At 50.4% G+C, this 18,360-nt stretch overlaps 1 pseudogene; it reads right to left on the bottom strand.

Moving 5' to 3' along the window:
• Window positions 1-8,618: 8,618 nt before the first annotated feature.
• On the bottom strand, window positions 8,619-13,257 carry LOC132219613 (protein Jumonji-like; annotated as a pseudogene).
• Window positions 13,258-18,360: the final 5,103 nt, after the last annotated feature.

Here is an 18,360-nt window from a genome sequence, read left to right as displayed (position 1 = left end):
AGCTGGCCGTGGGGCAGGCCGCGCTATGGAGTATGCTCCCGCGAGTGTTACGGAAATCTGTGGTTCAGGAGAGAAATCCCATCTGGTGCAGGGACAGGGACAGAAGGTGCAGGAACCGCCCAAAACCCATAGATATGGAAAACAGCCCCCAAGGAAACATACAATGCACCAAGCCAAAGGGAGACTGAAAGTTACACATAGGGACAGAAGAAGGGAGGGAGGGAGAGAGGGAGGGATGAAGGAAGGGGAGGGGAGGGGAGCGGAGGGGAGGGGAGGGGTGTGGAGGGAAAGGAAAGAGGGAGGAAGGGAGGAAGAGAAGGAAGAAGAGAGAGCAGGGAAGGAAGCCCATGGCTGTGGCTGTGGCTGTGGCTGTGGCTGTGCCTATGCCTGTGGGAGGAGGAGGAGGAAGGCAGCAGGCTAGGGAGGGAGAGCCAGCAAGACTGCTCAGTCAGGCTTCTTCCTCCTGTGATGTCCTGATAAAAGCCCACGAGACTTCCCAAGTGGGAGGTTCACAAGGGCTGATAGCCATGTGTTCAGAAACCTGCCGATGTGTTTTGAGTGCTGTGAATGTTTGGAAAGTGGCGCTCAGTGTGGTCAGGTTTTGTGTGTTTTTATATATATTTTTATTGACTTCAGAGAGGAAGGGAGAAACATCAATGATGAGAGAGGATCCTTGATCGGCTGCCGCCTGGACGCCCCGTACTGGGGATGGAGCCCACAACCCGGGCCTTTGCTGGTGGCTGGAATCCAACCTGCCCTCCTGGCTCACAGGTCCACGCTCAGCCCTCGAGCCTCCCTGCGGGCCTGTGATCCCTTGTGCAGGGGAAGGGACAGGCAGCAGGAGGGAGCTCTCCGGTCAGGGCCTTTCCCAATGACGGTCCGCAGAAGAGAGGCGGCTCCTCTCCTCAGCTCCGGCCTGCTGCCTCCAAGCGCCCTCCACGCCTCACCAACAGCGGTTCTCCTCCTCCCGCAGATGGAGCACACGGCCGCCCCGCCAGACACCAGCCCAGCCCAGACAGCTGCTCCTCCGATGTCCATGTCCGTTGGGGAGCCAGGCTGCCTGCAGTCACCCTGCAGCCTCGCTGGCTCCACTTCCTCCCGGCCTTCCCCCCCCCCCCCCCCCGCCCCACGTCCCTGCGGGATCACCCGGTTCCCAGGCTCTGCTTAGAGTGTGGGAGGCCTCTAGGCTGGGAGACAACTCGGCTGGCTGAGCAGGACGCTCCTGGGACACGCGGGGCCATCACTGTGGCTATGGCTGTGGCTGTGGCTGTGGCTGTGCCTGTGGCTGTGCCTGTGCCTGTGCCTGTGGCTGTGGCTGTGGCTGTGCCTGTGCCTGTGGCTGTGGCTGTGCCTGTGCCTGTGCCTGTGGCTGTGGCTGTGCCTGTGGCTGTGCCTGTGCCTGTGCCTGTGGCTGTACCTGTTGTGCCTGTGCCTGTGCCTGTGGCTGTGCCTGTGCCTGTGCCCGTGCCTGTGGCTGTGGCTGTGCCTGTGGCTGTGCCTGTGCCTGTGGCTGTGGCTGTGGCTGTGGCTGTGCCTGTGGCTGTGGCTGTGCCTGTGCCTGTGGCTGTGGCTGTGGCTGTGGCTGTGCCTGTGGCTGTGCCTGTGCCTGTGCCTGTGGCTGTGCCTGTTGTGCCTGTGCCTGTGCCTGTGGCTGTGCCTGTGCCTGTGCCCGTGCCTGTGGCTGTGGCTGTGCCTGTGCCTGTGCCTGTGCCTGTGCCTGTGCCCGTGGCTGTGGCTGTGCCTGTGGCTGTGCCTGTGCCTGTGCCTGTGGCTGTGCCTGTTGTGCCTGTGCCTGTGCCTGTGGCTGTGCCTGTGCCTGTGGTTGTGGCTGTGGCTGTGGCTGTGCCTGTGGCTGTGCCTGTGCCTGTGCCTGTGCCTGTGGCTGTGGCTGTGGCTGTGGCTGTGGCTGTGCCTGTGGCTGTGGCTGTGGCTGTGCCTGTGGCTGTGGCTGTGCCTGTGGCTGTGCCTGTGGCTGTGGCTGTGCCTGTGGCTGTGCCTGTGGCTGTGGCTGTGCCTGTGCCTGTGCCTGTGGCTGTGCCTGTGGCTGTGGCTGTGGCTGTGCCTGTGGCTGTGGCTCTGCCTGTGCCTGTGCCTGTGCCTGTGGTTGTGGCTGTGGCTGTGACTGTGGCTGTGCCTGTGCAGTTGCCCGGGCCACTGTGAAGACCTGTAAGGTCCCACGGAAGCTGCCACCAGCGCTGGGCGTTTGAGAAACGCAGAGTGGAAGGGGCTGCTGAGCGCCCCGATGGGTTGCCGAGAAAACACCTTTTCAGGTTTTCCCCAAACAGCGTAAAGCAAAGCGTGGCCGAGGACTCTGTGACCCATGAGGACCCTCGCTGCCTGTAGACACTCCGTTGGCTTGGAACCTGCGGAAAAAGCTACATCCTGGCTGACAAGCCCTTGAGGGAAGTGGGTTCTGATGGGGAAGGAGCAGGACTCGGATTGGGATGGGGCAGTGGGGTGGATGCTGGAACCCCAGGCCCCCCACCCTCTGGGCAGGGAATTCACCCACTTCCTCCTACGGGAAGCCCAAGGGGAGGTCCAGAGGACCCCTGTCTCCCTGGGGCCCGCCCGCCTCCCTGGCTGCAGACACAGAGTTAGGGTCAGATTAGATCATAACCAGACCAGAGGGGCGCTGGCCCTGCTCAGGGAGGACCCGAACCTGACTGCGTTCTATCCAGACCCTTCTGCCTTTAAAGAAAGTAAATCCAGAATTTCACCTCAGCCCGTGCAAGACTCTCCGTTCCCCTGGCTGTCCCGCCATCCCCAGCAATGGGGGAGAAGTTGCCGTTGGGGAAGGGCCTTCCCACAGCTTCCTGGGTGAGGAGAAGGTCCCTGCCACCACCGCCCTGGCCCCGGAGGCCTCCACTGGGCGCCCGTCACTCACACTTTCTTCACACTTTCAGATTGTTGCCTCTAAGACACAGCCTAGCACAACTGTGACAGAGGCTCTCAGCTACTCCTCTGTTCTCTGTCGATGTCGGAAACCAAATGTCCTTCCGGGACTTCCCCTGAAACAGTCTGCAAAGGACCAAGCGCAGACGCACATGCGAGTTCATCTCTCTGCTGCCAAGCCGGCGTGGATGTGCAACAACGCCTCTTGTTCTCCTCGCACTATTTTTTGTTTTTGAAAAATAGTTACTTTTCATAACAGTATACCATCTATGTTAACATATGATAAGTCTTTTATTGATATTTTAAAATAAATGGATGTTTAATGTCTCACTTTTAGCACATAATGCGTAAGGGTAAAGGGACATTAGTGCAAGCCCTTGGGAGTCCTCAGAAATCACTCAGAGTGTAGAGTCCTTGAGATCAAAAGCCCAAGAACCAGTGATGCAGAGGACGGTAGCCAGGGCCCCACCTTCCCATGAACAAGCTGAACCAAACCACCTTGACCAGAGGATCAGAGACCCTGAAGATGAGTAGCCTGCATCCCGCTGGGCCCCTCGCACCCTGGCCAGACAGGGCCTGCCATGAGCCCGCTGTGGTGTGTCCCAGCCCCTTCAGTTCTCACCCATCCTCCAGCCCAGGCCCTTAGAATAATGTCCCTCCCCTTCCCAGTAGGCTGACTGCTGTGTTAGCTGGGTGAACTCCTGCTGAGTGCGAGCAGAGCATGCTAACTAACAAGTTCAGTGTCTAATCACACTCCTTTACTGTCTGAGTCTTTGCCTGTGAGTTCCTGCCTGCGGGCGCCAGCGTCAGCCACACCAGGGACCCCTCACCACCATTTTTTAAAAATATACTTTTATTGATTTCAGATTGGAAGGGAGAGGGAGAGATAGAAACATCAATGATGTGAATCATTAATTGGACACCTCCCACACACACCCTACTGGGGATGGAGCCCACAACCCGGGCATGTGACCTTGGCCGGAATCGAGCCTGGGACCCTCAGTCCGCAGGCCGATGCTCTATCCACTGAGCAAAACCAGCTAGGGCCACAAATTTAATTGAAAAATGTGGAAATGAAAATTCTCTGTCCTCACTGAATCAGAAATATGGGGGCTGGAGGGGAGTGGAGCCAGCAATCTGTTTACATAAGCCTTCCAAATGGGCTGGCCCTGCTGGGCTTTGAGAACCATCGCTCTAGGCCAGGGTATCTGGGAACACAGATTAGAAACGACTGTAATAAAACGCTCAAATAAGCGCACCAACACCACAGTTCAGTCAGGAAAGACCAAACTGCTGGCTGACGAGTGGTGCCACCCCCACGGAGATAAAGATGTGGCTGCTCCGCAGACCTGTCAGCTCTCTTGGCCTCACCCCAGGGCTTCTCGTAGCAGTTCCATTTGGAGAGTCCAGATAAGATTGTGTTAAAGAAAAAGTTGTGTTTTTTAAGTTTGAATACAGCTGTTTTCTTGTCTTTGTTTCATTATTTCATAGACACCAATGGAAATGAGCGTACATAAAAATGCGAATATTAGTCATATGGCACGGGCATCAATTAGATACAGATGACACAAAGACTGGAATTATTCAGTTTATGATAAAAAAAAGGTCTATTGTCCTTCTAGGTACAGTCTTTGGATTTATGCTATGTGTTCCAATATGATGTGAAAAAAAGTTTAAGTACAATATATACTGGAAATAAATGACTGAAGACTATTTAAAAAAAGAAAAACGTGGAGAACCCAGATCTGCTCCTGGGGCTGTTTGGAACGGGGAGACACACCTCTGCTGTTGATCACATGTCGACAAGCCCATCATTAAAGTGCCGCTCAGGGCTTCACCCCAGAGTCAGGGTGTCTGTTACATTTTATCTCCTAAGTGGGGTGCACACATGAGCGCAATAATGTACACAACAAATATGGGCCTCGCTGGAAATGCGGCTAGCCCCATTTCGGACAGTACAGCAATTAAATCTCTTCCCGTTGGTCCTCCAGGGCATACACATTTCAAAACGCTGGCTCCAAACCTCACGCCACTCAACATCACCATGGCCCCCAGGACAAGCAGGAGCGCTCGGGGTCTGTACACACGGAAGCTGAAGACTCAAAGTCACTGAACACATTTTCTATCAGGTCATATTTTAAAACACAATTCATGGTTCAAAGACATTTTACTTCCCTCCAAGACAGATTTTCTATTTCTGCTGACACCATTTCCTTTTTTTTAAGGTTTTTATTGATTTTGATAGAGAGAGAGGGAAAAGGAAGAGGGATAGAGAGATAGAAACATCGATGAGAGAGAAACATCACGGATTGGCTGCCTCCTGCATGCCCCCTACTGGGGATTGCACCTGCAACCCTGGCATGTGCCCTGACTGGGAACTGAACCAATGACCTCTTGGTTCATGGGTCAATGTTCAACCACTGAGCCACTCCAGCTGGGCTCTAATTATTTTTTACTTTTCTGGAAGAATATGTTCCCTGGGAGTCCTTATTTACAATCTGTGTAATGATCATGCTCTAGTTGTTATAAAAGATTTGTGAAATCCATGGACAAATGCATACGTTGAGTCAAAACAATTATTATCTAGACTTGGAAAGATGCAGTTCTGCACACTCCCGCCTCTGTCGGACGGCATTCCTTCGCGGGCATGACAGCCTTAGTAGTGTACAGAGTAAAGAAAACTGGCCACACTGATAAATCAGAGCAAAAAGAAAGTGCTTTTAAGTATAAATTATGTGCAGCTTTTAAAATGAACCTGTTGCCTACCATATCCTATCTAGACACTGTAAATGTAGATATATGATCTCACTCTTTACAAAACAAAAAAGGTGTATACAACTTTTACACCGATGGTTTACCAAGGTTTGTTTTATGTAGAATTTAGAAAATCTATTTATAGGCACTTCAGAGAGGAAAGTGTACAATGGTAATTTTAAATATTCAGTGATTATTTCAAACTAAATGGAATAAAATTAAAGCACATTCAAGTTCATTATCATAAAAATTCCTCTAGAGCAGCGGTTTTCAACCTGTGGGTCGCGACCGCTTTGAGGGTTGAACGACCCTTTCACAGGGGTCGCCTAAGACCATCGGAAAACACATATATAATTACATATTGTTTTTGTGATTAATCACTATGCTTTAATTATGTTCAATTTGTAACAATGAAAATACATCCTGCATATCAGATACTTACATTATGATTCATAACAGTAGCAAAATTACAGTTATGAAGTAGCAACGAAAATAATTTCATGGTTGTGGGTCACCACAACATGAGGAACTGTATTAAAGGGTAGTGGCATTAGGAAGGTTGAGAACCACTGCTCTAGAGAAAGGAGAAAAACATTTATTAAATGTATCTGTGGAGGCTTGATCATTGAGATCAAAGTTTAGCAGAAATTAAATCTTTCTGGCCAATACAATAAAAACATTTTTAAATGCTACCCCTAAATATTCAGCTATGTGTTTATATATCTTCCTGTAAAGATACAGGAACCATGCCCTAACTGGTTTGGCTCAGTAGATAGAGCATCGGCTTGCAGACTGAAAGGTCCCAGGTTCGATTCCGGTTAAGGGCATGTACCTTGGTTGCGGGCACATCCCCAGTAAGGGGTGTGCAGGAGGCAGCTGATTGATGTTTCTCTCTCATCGATGTTTCTAACTCTCTATCCCTCTCCCTTCCTCTCTGTAAAAATCAATAAAATATATTTTAAAAAAAGATATAAGAAACAACAGATGAGTTAATGGGGAAAACTGAGCTAATATTAATTCTTAGCTAAGAATGATTTTCAGAGATATTGCAGGTTATATTTTTAGAGTTATGGTCTAAAAGTTGACATTTAACCAGATGGACTGAGTAGTGTGCCTAGGGGTGGTGGCGTAGGCTGAGCATTCTGCTGACCAGCATAGTAGAATGAATCGTGTATAGGGTTCCCTGTGCAGCCAACATTAGCATTGGCGTGTGTCTTATCAAATGAATCTCAGGACAGAAACACACCAATCATACTAGTAAAACATACAAGTGAGATCTTTGTGTCTATTGTTAGTCACAATGGGAAAAGATCAACACCAAAAAAGAGAGAGAATTTGAAAACTTGGCCAAAATAATCCTCCTTAAAGTCTGCCAGGAGATGCATGCATATCCGCTATTACACTCTCTTTTGATTTCGCGCTCTGAGAATCTGGCACTAAACTGTGCAGCTTGGGAAAAAATTAAGTCGGCAGATGCTTCGGACTTATAATTTGAGAGAGGCAAGCCCTCACCTCCACCCCAAATATCTTCACAGCTGGTCTCGGATTTTGCACCCCGTAATTAGAGTGTATTTCATCTGGGTCTTTTTTTTTTTTTTTGTCAAAAAAACTTTGTTTTTATTATTAAACCTTGTAGTACAAACCTGAAAAGTAAACAAAAAACTGTCAATAAACAACATGAAGTCTTCCTTCCCAAGGGAGGAGTGCAGAGCAGCGCTAATAAATTAAATGTCAAACTGTAAGCCATAGGCAGAAGTTTACTGTCAAAAAGAGGGAAAGTACACAGCAAGGCCATAAAAACCGGACAACCACATTGGAAAACACTTGACTCCGTTTATGTAACTGTTAAATATTCCAAAACAGTTCAATCTCTGCAACAACAACCAACAAAGTGGATCACAGGACGTTCCTGACAGTCCCACTGGCAAGCTCAGTGCAGTATGGGTAGCTACGGGATCAATGAATCCAATTATGAAACAAAGAACAGCTTGTGAAAACAGTTTCCCTTCTTTATTCCACACATACTGTACACACAACTGGAGAAGGGCAACAGCTACTCCATTATTATTTTTGTGTTGTTGTTCAGTGATGTAAGCAGCACTTATAAATGTTACAAGAAAAACCCTGTAAGCATCCAATCCAACTGATGAAGAAACTGAAATGTAAGGCTTTTCTTCATCTTGTCTTCTCACCCCCCTCCCCACGCCCACTGAGAAAAAGGCTCAAGTATTTAAAACAATTTACAGGCATATGTACACAAGGATGGTGCCGGGGTCCAACCCCAGCAGGTCCAGGGGTCCCCAAAGGTGTGGACGGAGTCGGCGAAGAAGGAATGACACGGAGGCAGCCTTCGGGTGATCATCATAGCCAGGTTCCTCTAGCCAGGTTCAGTAGTCAGATTCTAGTCAGGTTCTCTTGTCAATTTCTGTAGTCAGGTTCAGTCCAGGATCTTTTGCCATGTTCTCTCACTAGGTTCTGTCTCTAGGTTCTGAGGCCAGTTTCTGTCCAGGATCTTTTGCCATGTTCTCTCCAGCGAAGTTCTTCTGTCTCTAGAGAACGTTCTTTGTAGGTTCTGTGTTCTGAGTTCTGTCTCTCTTGGTTCTCTTCTGAGTTCTGTCTCTTGCTGTCTTGTTACATCTGTATTTATACCAGTTGATTCAATCCTATCAATCTCTATTACAAAGGTTAGGGCGTTTCTTATCTCCATTCCAGGGAGTAAAGATTATGTAGCTTAAGCATGATTGTTCATAGTTAAAGTGATTAATTACCCGCCTGGCACTTAGTTGAGGGGTTTTATTCCCTCCCTAACTTCAGGGGAAAATCCCTACCTGGGGATTCAACCTTTCTCGGAGAGGTGACCTTGGTTAAAACACAGCGCCAAGAAGGTGAGCAAACATATTAAGAACAGTATGCCATATATGCCAGGTCCCTTGAAACAGCAAGGATGGACCGGCTCCCGGCAGGATGGGATTCTTTTTCTTTTCTTTTTGTTACAACATGAAGAGAAAAATAGACAAGATGAGCACAAATGCATTTTCACATTCAAAAAGAACTGCAGACCTCCTAGTGGCTCTAAGTATGATCCTAAACGAAACAAATTTAACAAGAAGATTAATGCCAACTTGTGAGGTGTGAAACAAGCAGTGAGATGAGATGGAATGTCAGAAAGATTGCACGCCTATGACAAAGAAGCACTTACGGCTTCAATCCCTTTTTTCTCTTTTTCTTCCCTTAAGGGTGCCATTGAAGGGTTTTTTGATAAAGTAGCCAACAGCACCAAAAAATAACAGAATGGATTTCCTAATGAAATCAGGCACAGGTTTCCGCACGGGACCCCTCCGAGACAGGCAGTCTTTTTCTCCTCTCTCTTCTTTTTTCCTTAGATGCATAGTGATGTGCTGGTAAGGAGAACCTCGTCACTCAAATCTCCTCATTTTGTCTATGGTTAGGAAACAATGTCCGCCTTCAGCTGCCACAACCGCCCAGAGAAACAAAATGGGGTTCTCCGATTTTAAAAGTTACAAGCTCATCTTGCACATGACTGAAGAAAAGACAGCCAAAGTAAAGCCATTTCTTTTCAAGTTTCGTGTGTGTGTGTGTGTGTGTGTGTGTGTGTGTGTGTCCTACCCCCTTTCTCTCTAGAAAAATCTCACATGACTGAAAGTTTTAAAATTTGTTCTCCAAACTTCACCCTCTTCAAAAATGGGTTTAAAAAGTCCTTTTTTCCCCAACAGTTACAAAAAAAAAAAATCAAACAAAAAGGCTTTTGTCAGCCACAGGGGTGATACAAGTTAATACAGCCCCTCAAGGGTTTAAAACAGTGAGTATACGGCAGTTTCAAAAATCTGACTGCAGTATCTAGGTATTCTAAGTACAAAAAAAAAGTTCAAGAGTTTAATGCTAAAACAAAATTAGTTCTCTAAAACCAGAAGAAAATCTTCTTTAGAGCTAGTGCAAAGACAGCTTGTATCCTACAGCAAGTACTCCAAACTAGAATATAATAATTACAAAAATAGATCTCAATCAGCCGCGGTGTGGGCAGCTTCAGGACGAGCGCGCTGCGCTCCGGGAGGAGCTGGAGGACGCCCGCCGGGAGGGTGGCGCGTCCACCGTTGCTCTCTGGCGGGGCCCCCTTTTTGGTGTCGGTTTACTGAGACAGTTCTCCATGCTGCCGTTCTCACCAGAGACCTCGCCTCCGATCTGCTTGACCAGGCTGATGATCGGTTCCTCGTCGTAGCGGTACATCAGCTTCAGCCCTCGGCGGGACTTCTGCTTCTCCACGTGGCGCAGGGCACACTCCAGGCAGAAGACCACGTTCTCGTTCTCCTGAACCACCATGGACAGGCAGCACAGATGTTGGCAGATCTGACACCTCCTCTCTGAGGTCTCCAACTGCAGCCACTTTCGAGGCTTTTTCTTCCCATCCACCACAGCGCTGCTGCTGTGCTGTCGTGGCTGCCGTAGCGGGCGGAGGAGTGCAGGCCGGCCTCGAACAGGTGCCTGCGCTGCCACCGCTCCGTATCCCTGAGCTCGTCCAGAAGGGCCGAGATGGTACTGAGAGTGGGGCCGTTCTCCTTTTTTGCTTCCGCCTGTGCAATCTGGTAGAGTAACTTCTCCATGGAAAATGGCTTCGCTATATGGCGGCGCTTCATTTCCTTGGCCGTCTCGAAGCCCATGCTTGTCCACTGGGTGGTGGCAAAGTGCACGGTCTGGGAGACGCTGTAGCCGCAGCACACTTTAGACACAAAGGATCCTGGGAAGCAGACGACGAACTGGCCGCTCTGCTGCACGGTCCTGTGCACCTTGATGCCCTCTTTGCACAGCACCTCCGGGGAGATCATGACATTGCTCTCCAGCATCTGCAGCCCTGGGGTGCCGTTGGCTTGCAGCAGGGTGTGCACCACGTCCTCGAGCTTGCTCTCCTCCTCAGCAGGAATGCAATACCAAATGCAGTCAGCACCAGTGTGTAAGTAGTCGATGTAGGGAAGGTGGTTTTGGTCTTGAGACCAGCATGAGGTAGAAAAGACCATGCCAATATTTAGCCAGGGAATTGTCACTCCGGGCACAGTACCGAGGTGGCGCAGGATGGACCCTGTGTTATTGGGGAGGACGGTGAGGTTCCATCCATGCCTTGAAAACGGTTCTGACTTCCCCACCGGGAACCCGCTGCCGTGCGTGTTGGTGTCCACCTTGCCGCAGTGCACCGCCACATGGCAGTCCTTCTCCTCCAGAGCCTCCAGTACTCTCGCTCAATTTCAGCTGGCGCAGGCTCCTTGCTGACGCACATGTTCATGATGTTTCTTGCTGTTCGATAAAAGGTTGTTAAAGAAACAGACCTTCCCTTATATATACACTTGTGGAAGTCACTGAGGACGCTTTTGTCCTCTCCCTCTTCTTTCACCACTTCCTTTTCCTGAGCAAAGAGTCGCCGCCGGCCTGTCTTGAGCTGGGCCTGGCCCACCTCCTTGAGCTTGCTCCGAAAGCCGTTCCTGTGGGCCACGCCATTGATGAATGAGCCCGTTCTTGGGCTCAAAGCGGGGCAGGGGGTGGAACTTGTTGTAGTCCTGCTCCGTGTGGCCCTCCAGGGCCCCTTCCGCTTCTCCAGGATCTCCTTCTCCATCAGCGCCTCCTTCTCCAGCCGGCGGTGCTCCTCGGGGGACAGGGAGTCGTAGGACAGCAAGTACTGGCAGTAGGCCTGGAGCTTGGCCAGCCGGTCCTGGGCAGTCTTGGGGATGCGCAGCATGTCTGCGAGTTTGTTCCATTTTTTGAGATCAGTCACTTGCTACATGCCACCCATCTCGTTAATAAGCCGGAAAAAGCAGGCCAGGTCAAGCTCGCAGCCTCCTGTGAGCGGGAGCTCGTCCATGGTGATGCCCTGAGATCTGAGGTGCTTCTTGATGCAGGCCAGCCGCTGCACGTTGGGGCCCCAGCGCCGGCCCAGCTTGTGGATGTGCTGAATCTGCGTGACGAACCGCATCTCGTCGTTGAGCTTGCACTCGGGCCGCCAGTCCGGAGGGGGGATGACCCTGCACATGCCATACTTCTCCACCTGAGCGCGCACCGACTCGATGTAGACGAGTGGGTCGTGGAACTCCTTGGCTGACGGCCTGAGCACGGGGATCTTGTCCATGGCCGCCCACCCAACCCGGCCGGACCCCTTCTCGGGCTTGGCCGCCGCCTCCTGCGGCTTGTGCAAGGGCTCCGATTGCGAGGTAGAACGATTTTCACAGGAGGCGCCGTCCGCCTTGCCATGCGCTTGTCTGCCCAGCGTGCTCCTCCCGGCTGCAGCCCGCTTCGGCCGGTTCCTCTCCAAGCTCCGCTCGGGCACCTCCTTCTTCACGTGTCCATTCAGCAGAGCTTTCTCCGCTGGGGCCTGAGCCGGGGCTGAGCCGCCGCTGCCTTCCTGCCAGGGGCTTCGGCAGAGCCGGCAGCCCCTTTCATCTTCTTAGGGGGCGACTGCAGCTTCTCGGCCTGGTGTGCCTCTTCCAGTCTCCTCTTGGAATTCCGCAGCCCCTCCCGCAGCTGCCGCCCCCCACCTCCTTAGTGCATGACTTTGGGTTCAACCGGCCACTGACCTTGAGGCCGTTGACGGCAGGCCCGGCGGACTTGGACACCCCCGGGGGACAGCACCTGTTGGCGGGTTTTTGCATTGCTGCTTTCAGTTTTCCCTGAGATTGCGTGGCTGACAGCTGAACTGGGCGTGTGGCGATTGGGTTTGGCTTCCTTGACCAGTTCTCTCTCGGCTTTGGTGTAAGTGACAGTCCCCTTAGTCACGGTTGCAGTGTACTTCACAGTTTTGGACGGTGAAGGTCTGACTTCGCGCATCTTTTTGGCACTGGTTGCACTTGTACCCAGAGATGACATTCGAGTGACTCCATTTACCTTCGAAACCTGATTCCGTAAGGCCTGAGCCGACCGATGCAGAGGGGGGTGGTGGTGGTTAGCAGTGGGCCCCTTGGCCGAGGAGCCTGAGGCGGGGGCCGTGGGGGGTTGGTTGGCTGGAGCCTGCTCCCTCCGGCTGTCGGCCCGGTGATCACTGTGCTTCTCCTTGCCGGGAGTGGCCTCCTTGCTCTTGTGTTTTTGAACAGGTTCTTTCTCTCGTGATGACCTGCTGGAACCGTTGAAAACGTGCCCATTGTGGACGTGCTTGTGGGTTTTTCCTTTCCTGGGGGTTGACTGGCATGAAGATGAAGCATTGTTGGTGGCTGTCTTGACGTCTTCTGTCTCATCATCTTCCTCCTCGACGTCCTCCTCATCCTGAGAGCTTCCGAAATAAACCATGCTGTTGGGCATCGCAGAAGAACCTCGAAGGCAGAGAAAGGTAAGAAAATCTTCTGTCTTAGGCTTCCTTTTAGAGAGGTCAGGAATTTGAGTAGCTGGAGGGGGTAGCAATGGCTCCACTATCTTTACTGGAGTTGTGCTGGGACTATTCGGCTGAGATTGAGCAAACTTCCTTTGTGCTTGCAGCCTGGGCCTTTTCCTCGACGGCGCTTCTTCAAAATCTGAAGCACTAACATCGTTGCTAGTAGAGGACACTTGGGATGCATCATCCTTCTCATTCTCTGACTGTTCTGATGCTGGTCCTAATCCCTTAGACTGGCCATTACCAAGGAGCCCTGCACAAACACCAACAGGAACTAGAAAAAGGCATATTCACAGCAATTTCACAGCCAAACATTTACTGTTTTCAGGCTCCCAGCAATGCCTTCACAATGCTGTCTCTTCTGAGCATTCTTGAACTCCTTCAGAGACAAGTAAAGGACTTTACGTACCACCCTTTCTTCTGACCATGGAATCCCATCACTGTCGTCGTATTTCTTCTGAATGATATTCCTCTTGGGTCTTTCCTTGCTCATTCTGAGATCCAAATGCTGATTGCAAAGGGGGACAATTGCTTCATGAATTTAAAGCCGTCAGAAATTTCCAAAAAAATATCCTGGTGGTTTTTATTGTTGTTGGTGGTGGTTGTTCTTGTAATCCGACTTTTCTTCCTCTTCCCCCAAAGCCCGATTCGTCTTTAAATAAATCCGAAATTGGGAAGGAAAAAAAAAAGAGCCAAAGACGAACGAAGCAAACAAACAAAACAAAACAAAATTCACTTTAGTAAAACACCCATAATGGAAAATTTCCCCCGGAACACACACACACACACACACACACACACACAAAGAAACCGACGCCCTTCACTGCCCCCCCTTTTCCTCCAAAAACTACATCAGCGAAACGTGAAGGTCCTTAGTGTCTGATCTGTAGTTACATCTTGGAGAAGAAAAGGCAAAGATAAATAAATGTTGGAAGTCACGTTTGTGCTGCAGCAGCAGTGCGAGCAGAAGAGCCAACTCCAGCGGCGGCGGCAGCACCACAGGGAGAGCTCCTCATCTGGGTCTTGAAGGGCTTTTGTGCTTGGCTGTCTTCTGCAACTGAAAATATTCCTGGGAACAGCAAACCTATCAATTAACACTTTAGAAAGAATTGGTTACTAAATACGGGAGTGAGAGATCTGAAAGAACATAAAAGGAGGAAAGAACTAAGCAGGTACCCCCCTGGCAGGTTTCAAGCCTTACAGGTGCCTTCGTAAAGGTTTGCACATGACACTGTTGGTAACCACGGTAACGCCAGTTGAAAGCATCCTGGGTCGGTGTGCTAAACTCGCAGAAGGCTCTGCGCCGGCTCCAAAGCCGCCCTCGTTTCTCTGGAGCTGAACACAAATAAGTTCATACTTCTGTCCACTAACTGAGGGGACATATAAACTTACCCAAAGGGGTTTCTGGCACTTTAAGAGAAGTCAATTCAGAATTGAATCTCAGTTGGTACAAACTTTCAACCTCCCCCCTTGATCTCATCTTGTCTTCAGGTGAGAGGGGGTGTGGGGGGATGTGGGGTGGAGGTGAGAGAAGGATGGTCCCCCAATACCTGCCCCACTGCTCAGCACGGTTCTAGCTGGTCGTCAGGCATGCGGTCAGGGAATCTCTTAGAGACGTTAACTTTCCTTTGGGAACTTAAAGATAAGCGATATCTCTCATTCTAGGCGGAGTCCTCCACCTCCACATCGATTCTGAGGGTGGAAGCCCAGGACAAGCACCGAAATCCCAGGAATGAAGAATGTGTCTGCTTCCCCTGCACACGCGTCATCTTCTGTGACTCGTCCAAGGCTAAGGGCTAGGGTCAAGGCCTGGGACGGCTCTCGAGGAGGACGGACTGCAGACCCTCAGCTCCCACTCCATTTACACCGTCACTGTTCACTCCTCCGTTCTTATTTCATCAAGTTCCATAGTGGGCTAAGTGCCAAGATCCAGGACACAGAAACCTAAGAAAAGAGGGGGAGGAAAGCCCTCTACCGGTGTTCAGGAGAGACTCTGGGGAGATGGTGAAGCGGGAGCCAGGGAGCTTTCCTGTCGCGGTTGGGGCTGCTCCAGGGCTATGTCCATTTGGGGAGACGACCCTATAGGGGTCGCTCGAATTTCTTCACTGTGAGCAGAGCACTGATGCTCTGCACTGCTCTCCAAGGGTGTTTGTATGGAAACAGCTTTGGAAGGTAGAGAGGGGGCCTCTGAGAAGGCAGGTTTGCTCACTGTATAATGAAGATAACGACTTTCTCCAGGGCAGACATTGTGGAATTCTGCTCACGGCGCATTAAGAAAGACTCGGGGGCTCTAAGCTTGAAGTTCTAGCAGCAGCACAAATTCATGGATGTGCAGCCGTTACCTGGGCCACTCCACTCCCTCTGTGGCCTTGGGGGCGAGCATGAAGCCTGTGCTGCCTTTTGTCTGTGTGTAATAAAGTCAGTTGTCTCTGCTGACTCTGCTCAAAATCTCAGACCCTTCACAGTTCTTAACCCGCATAAAGTCCTGCTCTTACCGTAATGGAGGGCTTACTGCAATGTCTTTCTGTTTGGGCCCATTCATATCTACCACCGGCTGTAAACACCCCGCCTCGGCCAGTTCTAAGCTACTAAGGTGGTATCGCCTCATGCAGAATTGGGAGAAGTACAATCATTTCACACAGCCAGCACTGGCTTTACACAACAGGCTCACTTCTTGCTCACAACACATGCTCTCTGCAGTTCAGCATTGACTCTGCACCAGGTCATCTTCACTCCAGGACACGCACTCACACGCTGCCCTTGTCTGGGACAGGGCAGCGGCGGTAGAGGGAAAAGTGTAAGAGTGGACTCATAGAATGACTCTTCGTGGTTCTGTTCAGAACTGACATAACTCACTGCTGCTCACATTTATTGAATTCTAGGTCCCATTGCATTTAGTTCCATAAATAACATCTCTTTAAATATATAGAATAGCATGTGCCTAACTCTATTAACACACTAAGAGTGTTGCATAAAAGTAGTTTTCCTCTACTTTTCCTACTAGACTTTGAAGCAGGTATTGAAATAAGGAACACTAAGAAAGACCCTAATAAGGATGAGAGCAGTTCAGTCCTGCACTTGTGTTTGGGATGAACATGAGGTACTCAAGTAAAGATGTTAAAAAGGGACTGGGATGCATAAAACTGGATATTAGAGGGGAAATATAGAGAAATGAATCATGGTCAGTGTAAGGAGTTGAGGTCACCTAGGGGAGAGCATGTAGGTAGCTAAGAGGTTACATTTCCAGATTAGATTGTAGAAAATTCCAGCCTTTAGAGATAAGACAGAGAAAAAGGAGCCAGCAAAGGTCATGGTGCACCATACAAACCTATGATGTCATTAGCAGCATTGTAACCTAAGGGACCTCCGTTGTCCATGCGGTCTGTCCTTGACTGAGATGTTGTTACTGGAGGCGTGCCTGTATTAGTACCCTGCTGAGGCCAGCAGCGTAGACAGAGAGAATGATAACGCAGGAGAGAGAGGGCATACTGAAGGGCAAAGCCTTTGAGTCAGAAAGGACATGTGAGGCTCTGCTCACCGGTGGCCTTCGGTGGGAGAGCGCCGTTTCTCCATCGTGACCCAGGAAAGAAGAAAATGCAGAAGGGACTTAGAATCCATAGAGCAGAAGTGAGGATGTGTTTCCTCAGTGAAGCCTGAGGAAGGTCACTAGTTGAGGGGCAGCAGAGTAGGCATATGATAGTTACCCGAGAGGAGAGGGAGCAGCCACCCACAGCAGTGCAGGGGGATGCTGACTCCGGGTCCCTCGGGCCACGTGTGTTCTGAACTGAGGTGAAGTCAGGCAGTTGTGTGACTTTCTTCTGCCATCTTCTGCCATTCAGTCACAGACAAAGAGAACAGGAATAGCCGGGTTGGGCTTGGGCTGTGGTTTTGCCAGGCAGTTACCATAGGGAGAGAAGGGGATGGATAAGTTTGGACTCAGGGGATGTTTTAATGGTGGGTCATAAAATCTAAGCATGTCCCTGAGAGGATATGGGAGGGGACGGATGGGTAAGAACGAAGTAGTGTAACTGTGGTTTAGAGGCCTTGGATCAGAGACCCATATAGTGGGGCTTTATTAACCTAAGGCAAGTGGGAGGTTGAAAAGTCACGTGTTTGAGATCAAATGTTGGTAAAGGTCAAGTGCATGGTGATGCCAAGCATTGCAGGAACGAAAAGTTGCTATTACCACATAATTATGCCTAACAAACCAGCCCACACCTTAGTGGCCAAAACAACCCTAGTGTTTATGTCTCAGAACCATGGGTGAGTCCCACGGCTCTGCTGCCCTGGGCGGGCCTGGCTGATCAGGGCTGGGCTTGCTCACACTGTCTGCAGTCACCTGCAGGCAGGTGTGGGGCTGGCGGGCTCAGGATGACCCCAGCTGAAAAGACATCTTTGGTCCCCCAGCGAGCTAGCCTACATTTGTTCTCAGGCAGCGACAAAGATCCAAGAGACAGTCTCAGAGACCCCTGTATGTCCTCTTGGGACCCAGACTCAGAATTTACATATGGTCACTTCTGCCATCCTACTGGCCAAAGCCCACCACAGGCCAGCCCCGACTCAAGAAGTAGAGATATCGACTCTCATGCCTCAAACTGTAAAGGGTGTGGATACGGGGAAGAGTGGGGAAACTGAGGCCACTGTGCAATCAGTCTATGGCAATAAGATCAGGATGTAATCGCCTTCTTGCATAGCTTACCACGTCCTCTTCCGGCCTCAATGAATCCACTCATAAGCACATCACATCCAAGAGCACTCCTGAGCATGGAGACCCTTGCTAGCTAGACTTGACGACAGCATTGATCCCACTCCACGAAGAGGAGGCATTTAAGTGTTTGACCCTGCGGAGGGCGAGGGCTGCGGTCAGAGTTGTGTACAGAAAGCTCACTCTGCAGCCAGGATAGTTGGAGAAGTTAAAGTGAGGAGAGCAGTTAGGAAGCTGTTGGTAAATACCACAAGCCTGGCCTTCGACAGTCGGCATAGGAAGAAACCAACAGATTCCAGAGCTACGCAGGAGAAGAGGAAACACGGGTTTATTGCTCTGCGGGAGCATGCAGACAGGAGAGGGGCTGGCAGTGAACTCTGGGTTTCACAGGGTGTCGGGATGGGTCCCTGAGACAGAATTGGAGACAATGCACAGGTTTGGGGCGCAGGCAGAGGCTGGTGGGTTCCGGTTTTGACACGTGGAGTTAGAGGTGCCTGCAGGACTCGGCGAACGTATCTTGGCAGTTGGGAATACGAACCTGGGTTTCACATACAGTTTTAAGTTAAGACTAATCTGTAATGGTGGTAAATACAGGAAACCAACGTGTCAGGAAAGGGGTCTAGGACAGCCGTGGGCAAACTACGGC

Source organism: Myotis daubentonii, chromosome 17, assembly GCF_963259705.1.
Source record: "Myotis daubentonii chromosome 17, mMyoDau2.1, whole genome shotgun sequence".
NCBI classification, from domain to species: domain Eukaryota; kingdom Metazoa; phylum Chordata; class Mammalia; order Chiroptera; family Vespertilionidae; genus Myotis; species Myotis daubentonii.
This window is presented reverse-complemented; position numbering and strand designations above follow the sequence as displayed.